The sequence below is a fragment of the Arabidopsis lyrata genome (assembly GCF_000004255.2).
Source record: "Arabidopsis lyrata subsp. lyrata unplaced genomic scaffold ARALYscaffold_443, whole genome shotgun sequence".
Classification (NCBI taxonomy): Eukaryota; Viridiplantae; Streptophyta; class Magnoliopsida; order Brassicales; family Brassicaceae; genus Arabidopsis; species Arabidopsis lyrata.
The window spans coordinates 1-7,567 of record NW_003302252.1 but is presented as its reverse complement, the minus strand read 5'-3'; the positions used below and the strand labels follow the sequence as shown (position 1 = coordinate 7,567).

At 34.8% G+C, this 7,567-nt stretch overlaps 1 long non-coding RNA gene across 1 annotated transcript; it reads left to right on the top strand.

The window, feature by feature from the left end:
* Nucleotides 1-3,034: 3,034 nt before the first annotated feature.
* LOC9298555 lies at nt 3,035-4,479 on the top strand. Its single transcript, XR_002328910.1, has 2 exons — nt 3,035-3,693; nt 3,798-4,479. It is a non-coding gene; the product is annotated as an uncharacterized LOC9298555 (long non-coding RNA).
* Nucleotides 4,480-7,567: the final 3,088 nt, after the last annotated feature.

The following is a 7,567-nucleotide window of genomic DNA, read 5'->3' as shown; positions in this document are numbered from 1 at the left end:
AAATGTATGATGATACTTGGAATCAAACTTGAGATTTGGCACCATCTCCCAAAGAGATTTCCAACTATTTGGACAAAACACTGGTAGCTATGACAGTTTCTGTTGGAAGTGAAGACAATATGTGTAGAAGCAAAGCTTCAGGCAACTCACTAATCCTATCCTCCTTATTTACAATATCTCCATTTCTCAAACCTTCACCACCGATTTTGCTGTTTAAAAGGAAAAATCAAAATAATCAAAGATAAAGATTTTTTGGGTAAGTAGAAATTAAGGTCGGAGCTTACAACTAAGAAAACCTAGAAAGGGATTCGGAGAAAAACATAAACGAAACAAAGAGACATACCGTTGTTGTTCCATTATCGTTAAACAGAGACAACAATTTTGCTACAAATCCTTGAGATTACGAACGCTCCAAACTCAAATGCAAACGCAGCCGATCACACGAATCCTGCTAATGCTTAGATATGATAATGGTGACGAGATTCAGCTTCAAAATTATTCACTTGTGCGTAGAAAGAATCACCTAGATACAAAACCCTAACAGAATGACAACAGTGATCAAATTCATAGAGATTCTGGAGAAGAAAGAAGACAACGGAATCAACACGTGAGAAAATTCGAGACGGAGCGTTTTTCCTATCAAACCAAATCCAAAACAAAAAACATTCACAAGCCCAAAAAAAATTTATTATGTTTGTTTGCTTCCGGCCCAGGCCCAATAAGATAAATAGTTAAACTGAGTTTAGGTCTGAAATCGAAACAGCTCTCATAGCTTCTTCTCAAGTTTCTTCAATTGTTGTTACCCTTCTCCCAAATTCACGACTTTCTTCTGGGTTCGTCGGAAAACTTGAGATTATATCTGTTGTTTTGTTGCGGTTGTAGGAGACTCCGGTCAATTGACATGGGTTTGTTGTTGTGTTCCTTGAGTTGAGTTTTAAGAGGGTTTCTAATCAGAGCTTGAAGAAGAAGAATTGTAGCTTAGTTACGTTTGGGCATTGCAACTTTCTCTTCTCACTCCTTAAATTCAGGTGCTTACTACTTCTCTCATATCACTTGTGCGTTCGGATTCGATTTGGGTTTGTTTGTTTAGTGTTTGTTTTGTGACTGGTTTAATACTTGTTGTAATCTGTGATCATAGAAAAGCATTTGGAGAATGCACTTTGCATCTTTCTCTTTTTGGACAAAGTTGTTGTGGATCCGTTTCTTCTTGTGAACTTGTTACTTTAGCAGAATTTTGGGTTTTATGGGTTTGTGAGCAAAATTGGCTTACTTTAGAGATTAGTATAGATATGAAGGAAGAAGATATCTGTGTAAAATATTGAACATCGTTAGTATAGAAATGAGATTAGTATCATCAACGTTAGTATAGATATGAGATGGATTAGTATCATGAACGTTAGTATAGATATTCTTTAATCATGTGATATGTTTAGTTTCTCTCTGCAAATATTCAAGCAGATATCTGTGTCTTCTTTTCTAAGTTTTTTTTTTTTGGTAACAATTCTTTTGCAAGTTCCTGTGTCTTCTTTTACTCTAATTAGCAAAGTTACTCTTGAATGTGGATTTATGGCTCTTGAATGTTTCTTAGAGCATTTTGATGTTTTGGCCAATGTTTCAAAGGTAGGTTCTTTACTTACATTGGCTTGTGTCTATTACAATCCAAGTTTGTGGATTTGTGTATGGTTTCTTAGTGATTTGAGTAGATTCTGATGTTGTGTTTTGATTGGCAATTGCTGTGGGTGTTGCCAGTTTTATTTGGTTTAAAAATGGTTTCTGGTACTTGTTTTGTTTGCAGTGGAAGAAGAAGCGTATGAGGAGGCTTAAGAGGAAGAAACGAAAGATGAGACATCGATCCAAGAAACTATTTTTTTTCTAATTTCCTCTCGTCTCCGTTACGGGCGTTAACGCCGTCAACGACGGCGTTATTAGTTTTTGGGAAAATTCTTGAAAAAAAAACCAAGTTATTTAATTTTGCCAGAAAACTACCCGAATTATTTGTTCGTTGTCAGAAAAATACAAAAAGATACAATAAGATTAGTCGATTTTCAAATTTCTCAATTAGATTTGTTTTTGGATCTATTTAGACTTTACAAATTTTGGGACATCATCAACAATGGAACTCTAAATTTCATAAGAGTCCCAAAAACCTTAGTAGATTTTCAAAAATTCTCTACATAAATCGTAAAAAAAAAACTCAAATCAAGCAAAATCCACCAAAATTGAAGCTAAAGCTAGCTTAATCAAACCAACTCAACGCTTAAAAAACGACTAATCTAATTGTGTTTTTTGTTCTAGTTAGAAAATTGGGGAATCAAGTAATGTAATTGTGACTTTTGTTCTAATTGGAAAATTGAAAAATCAATTATTCTAATAGTAGTGAGAACTTGTATGAAGTTCAAGAGAACACATAAAGTTATGAGGTATAACCATCTTACATTGTTAATGAAATAAAAGAATAGGAGAAAAATGTTGATCTGTGTATTTTTTTGGCAACAAAAAAATAATTCAAATATTTTTCTGGCAAAATTAAATAACTTAGGTTTTTTTAAGGAATTTTTCCAAAAATAGTTACGGCGTCAACGACGGCGGTAACTGCCGTAACGGCGACGAAAGGAAATTGGAAGAAAAAAATAGTTCTTGTTTGTTTTGTCAGTATTAAATTAGTTTGAGTTTTTTTTCGGCATCGAAAAAAGCTTAGATTTTTTTCTGGTAAATATTGAATAGTTGAAGTTTTTTTTGGGAATTTTCCTAAAAATAATTTAAAAGTTGTTGAGAGGTAGGAGTGCCAAAATGGATTAATGGATCAATCCAAACCAATCCAATCCATGGATCTAAAACCATGTATATAGGAGAACTTTTAAGAGTATCATAAGCCCATTTATTATTTTTAAATGGACCAAACATGTTTTATGGATATTGGGTATCATGTGACGTGTCGGGTCATGAATGGAGCCGGAAAATTCTTTTGCCGACAGGAGAGAAAAAAAAATCATTTACTCTCTCTCGATTTTTTTTCTCCTCTCTCACGGCGATTTGCCGATTTCTCTTCAATTTTTCTCAGCTCCGGCCGGTACGACGTAGATCTCCGTCGATCTAGAACATGCAGATGCTTCAGGTCTCCTAGTCCCGTCGTCATCTGTCGCCGTGGAGCTTCCGTCGGCGAAGTAGAGATGTCGGTTGAAGAGATCTGTGTTGAAGACAAGTTTTTTTCTGATTTCGTTTCCTTCTGTATACATCTAGGTATAGGGTTTGTGTAGATTTCTTTCCCTTCTCTTGGTTTGTGATTAGGGTTTCTGGAAATTTGATTTCACAAATGTAGGGTTTGTGTTTTGTTCTTTGATTTGGAGCTAATTAGATCGATTTTGATTTTTGATTTTGGTTTTGACAAGTTGGTGTTTCATCGATCATCATCACCAAAATCACAGGTGAGAGGATCAACAAATATAGAAAAGAAATTATTCTCAGTGTAATGATAGACTTGTGAGAGAAGCTTGAATGCACCTGACATTCATTGTGGATGGCTTCTACCTGAATTTGCTGGACTGGGGTGTCTTAGCCATAGCGTTGGGCCACACTCTTTACTTATGGGATGCTTCCACTGGTGTGACCATTGATGAGGAAAAGGGACCTTTCAACTGGGCACCTGATGGTCGTCATGTCCACCTATGGGATTCTGCTTCCAACCGTAATCAAGTAATTACTAATCCCTCTCTTTTATGGTTAGATAAAGTGTATCTCATGTTTTGTGGTGTCTTAACCTCATGTGTTTTATACTCATTATAGAATTCTATTTACAGCTGAGAACATTGAAGAGTAGGATCACTGGGATGTTCTTACTACTGGAGGAATAAATGGACTGATCATTAACAATGATGTGAGGATTGTGGAGACTTACAGGCAGGGCCGGCCCAGACCTAAAGCCCAGCAAGCAGATGCTTTAGGCATCAAATTTTATATGTATTTTAAAGGGCATCAAAATTACAAAAGTGTCTTGTAGTCTAGTGGTATTTAGGACACTTAAATATAGTTGGTCGAGGGTTCGATCCCTGGCAACCATAAATTTTAACATTTTTTTATTTTTAGTTGTTGTAAATTGGCATCAAATTTGGTTGGGCTTTAGGCATCATGAATCTTTGGGCCGGCCCTGTTTACTGGGGTCACACTCAAGAGGTTTGTGGTCTCAAGTGGTCAGGATCTGGTTACACATATGGGATCCTTCTGTTGCTAGCTCAAACTCAACTACGCAATGGCTGCACATGCTTGAGGAATATACATCTAATGTGAAAGCTCTTGCGTGGTGGTGGTGGAGGAGATACTATTTTCTCCATTCTTATTTTTGTTTTTGTTTCCTTTTTTTTTTTTAAAGATTAGTTTAAATTTTAAATTAGTTTTAAAAAATTTGTTGCTTGCTGTTGGCAGTTTTGTTTGGAAGATGATCACACAATATGTTCTGTAATGGGAGAATTTGACTTAGAAAAAGAAAAAAACTCTTGACTGGTGAACTTTTGGACCATGTATCGTTTGTTAAAAGAACTTTTTTTTTGTAATCGAATGCAAAGGCCAAAGAGTACAATGAGTTATATCAGCTTGCAAACTCTAGTGTAGTATCTACCTATAATACCTTTTACACTACGTCTACGAGTATTGTAGCAAATTGAGAAAGTAGTTAGTTACCGAGTCTATGGCATCAAAAGGCTTGATGATACATGCGCAACATTTTTCAACATTATTGGTAATTTTTTTATTTAGGTTTTTAAGTTTGCTTTCGATTTGGAAATTTCTTGAAAGGATTATCCACAGCTTCAGGTTTGGTGGATCCTTTATGTATCTGTTATATAACTTTAATTTGCTAGAATTATCGTCTGATACTTCAAATACTTTGTGTGTGGGTTCAGTTTGAGGCTGCTGACAAACATTGCTTATGGGACTTCAGAGAATACAAAGGTGGTCATTGGCCAAGGTAATTGACTACAAGCGGCTAAATTATTTTTATCATCATGTTTTTTTTCAGTTTTTTTGAATTTTATGTTTTATTTTGCTTAAGTATACTCTACGTTTTTTTTGTAATATTACCTTTTGTAATCATATGTTTTAATATATTAATTTTTGATTTTGCAAATTTTTTTTTATGATACTTAAACCGGTCTCACCAATGCAAACATATTTCGTAGGAGTATCATAAAAAATCTCAAATAATAAACAAACATTATAAATAATACTAAAAAATTCCTAATGATATTATATGAGTATCACCCATATACATGCTCTAATGAATTGGAAATTTGGATCTTAATGGATTAAATGGATTAGTGAGTTTAATGAATTGGATTGAAATGGTTAATATTATAATGAATTAGTGGATTACTCATAACCAAACCAACAAAAATTAAATAATTTAATTCAGATGTATAAACCAAATATAACCGAAACAAATGTCTAAACCGATTTAATAAACCGAAACAAAACCTAATTTCTCACTTTCTCACAATCGATCTCGCTCTCGCTCTCTCTCTCTCAGCCTCCAATTTCACCATCGTCGCTTAGAGAATTTCTCCTTCAAAGCCCCAAAACCAATTCCAACGACCTCTCTTTTCAGATTCGACGGTGCGTTCCTGTCAATCTTGCCGGACGGTGACCACCATCTTACACTCCCGGCTAGGTAGGATCTACTTTATTCTCCGATTAGGAAAATCTCCGGTGAAATTTGTTGAGATTATCATGTGATTATGCTTTCTTCGATTCTACTGTTTTTGGGTTTTGCTTTATTTACATTCTCTGTCACTAAGGAGCTCAATTTTAGGATTAACCCATAACAATTTGAAGATGAATCTCTCTTTGCTGTTTCTGTTCCTTTGCTTTGTGGCTGCTTGTAAGAGAGTCTACTTGTGAAATTTTAGTCATTTCTTACATTTTGAACTTGGTTCTTCATGTTCTGCATCAAATCGTTGCTCTTTGAGCTTGGTTTTGGGTTTTATGGGTTTGTGAGCAAAATTGGCTTACTTTAGAGATTAGTATAGATATGAAGGAAGAAGATATCTGTGTAAAATATTGAACGTCGTTAGTATAGAAATGAGATTAGTATCATGAACGTTAGTATAGATATGAGATGGATTAGTATCATGAACGTTAGTATAGATATTCTTTAATCATGTGATATGTTTGGTTTCTCTCTGCAAATATTCAAGCAGATATCTGTGTCTTCTTTTCTAAGTTTTTTTTTTTTTGGTAACAATTCTTTTGCAAGTTCCTGTGTCTTCTTTTATTATAATTTGTTTGCTATACTTTGTAGCATTATTTGGCTTGTTTTTTTTTTCTTTCTCTTATGTGTACAGTTTCTCTTCATTTAATTTGGTTAGGAGTAGAGGAATGTTATGTTAGTTATCTTCTTTATGGTGCTGGTGGACATTGGACTTTGAAACTGCTGAATACGATGAGCTACTGGAATTAGCGCAGATGTTCAAAGTCTTTCACATTTGAGACTGTTATATTGATGTTTGGAAGGTGTATATTTATGTTTATGGAACTTGATGCTGTGTTGTTTGAAAGTTTCCATTTTTCGTTCTTAATCCATTACAAGTGATTAAAAAACTATGATTTGTTTGCTTACGTTAGGGACTTTGGCCAATATTCTGATTCTTTGTGTTACTATACTCTGCATTGGTTTGCATTTTGTGTCCGTTCAGATTGTTCTTTGGAATAAACCTTTTTTTATCATGTTCTCTTGGTGCTGGATAGTTTATTTATATCCTCTTTGCTCTTGGTGCATGTTCACCATTTAGAGCTGTAGAGTAATCGTTTTAAAGCTCGTAAACCCTAGACTTGGATACACTTCAGTCTAGCCGCGAAGAAGCTTTTCTCTCTGTGAGTTTTCGTTCCTCTCTACTTGTCGTCTCTCTGATTCTCTTCGCTGCTATCTCGTTTGATTATAATTAGGGTTCTTGTGTGTTTTCTCTCATCGTGTGTTCTGCTGCTAGCTCCTGGAATATTCTAAGTTGGTTGTTTTGTTCATTTCTAGTTTTATTGATCTGATATAAAGCGTTTTTTAGAGTCCGTTGATTTGTTGTTTGTTATGCTTTAGTGATTTGTTGAAAGTATCGTCTTTGGAATGAGTATGATTAGAGTTTCGTTGATGAAACTTGTCGTTTATTTAATTGATGTTGATAATATCTTTAACTTGGTTTTTGGTGTGAATTAATTATGAAGTCTTCTATGGTCATCTCATGTACATACCCATTAAATTTCTCAAAGGACATTTCGTTACGTTGATGAAAATAAGTCAAATCACTAATCATTTTTTCTTGGTCAAACCATGCATTCAACTCATTCATTTTTATTCCCAATTATCAGATACAAGGCCCTAAAATAATATCCTCTCATAAGATAACCTAAACTCGATTAGCAAACACATCTATACCGGCCAAAACTCCTGTCAAGCTCAGCAGAGTCTTCTGCTTCGACGGTGATACGATTGAAACCAGACTATCAGTCATGGCTATGTCTGAGTTTGGCTTTGTCTATGCCGTCCATATCATCACTGTCCAATTCGGCTCCGTCGTATCGGTAAAAT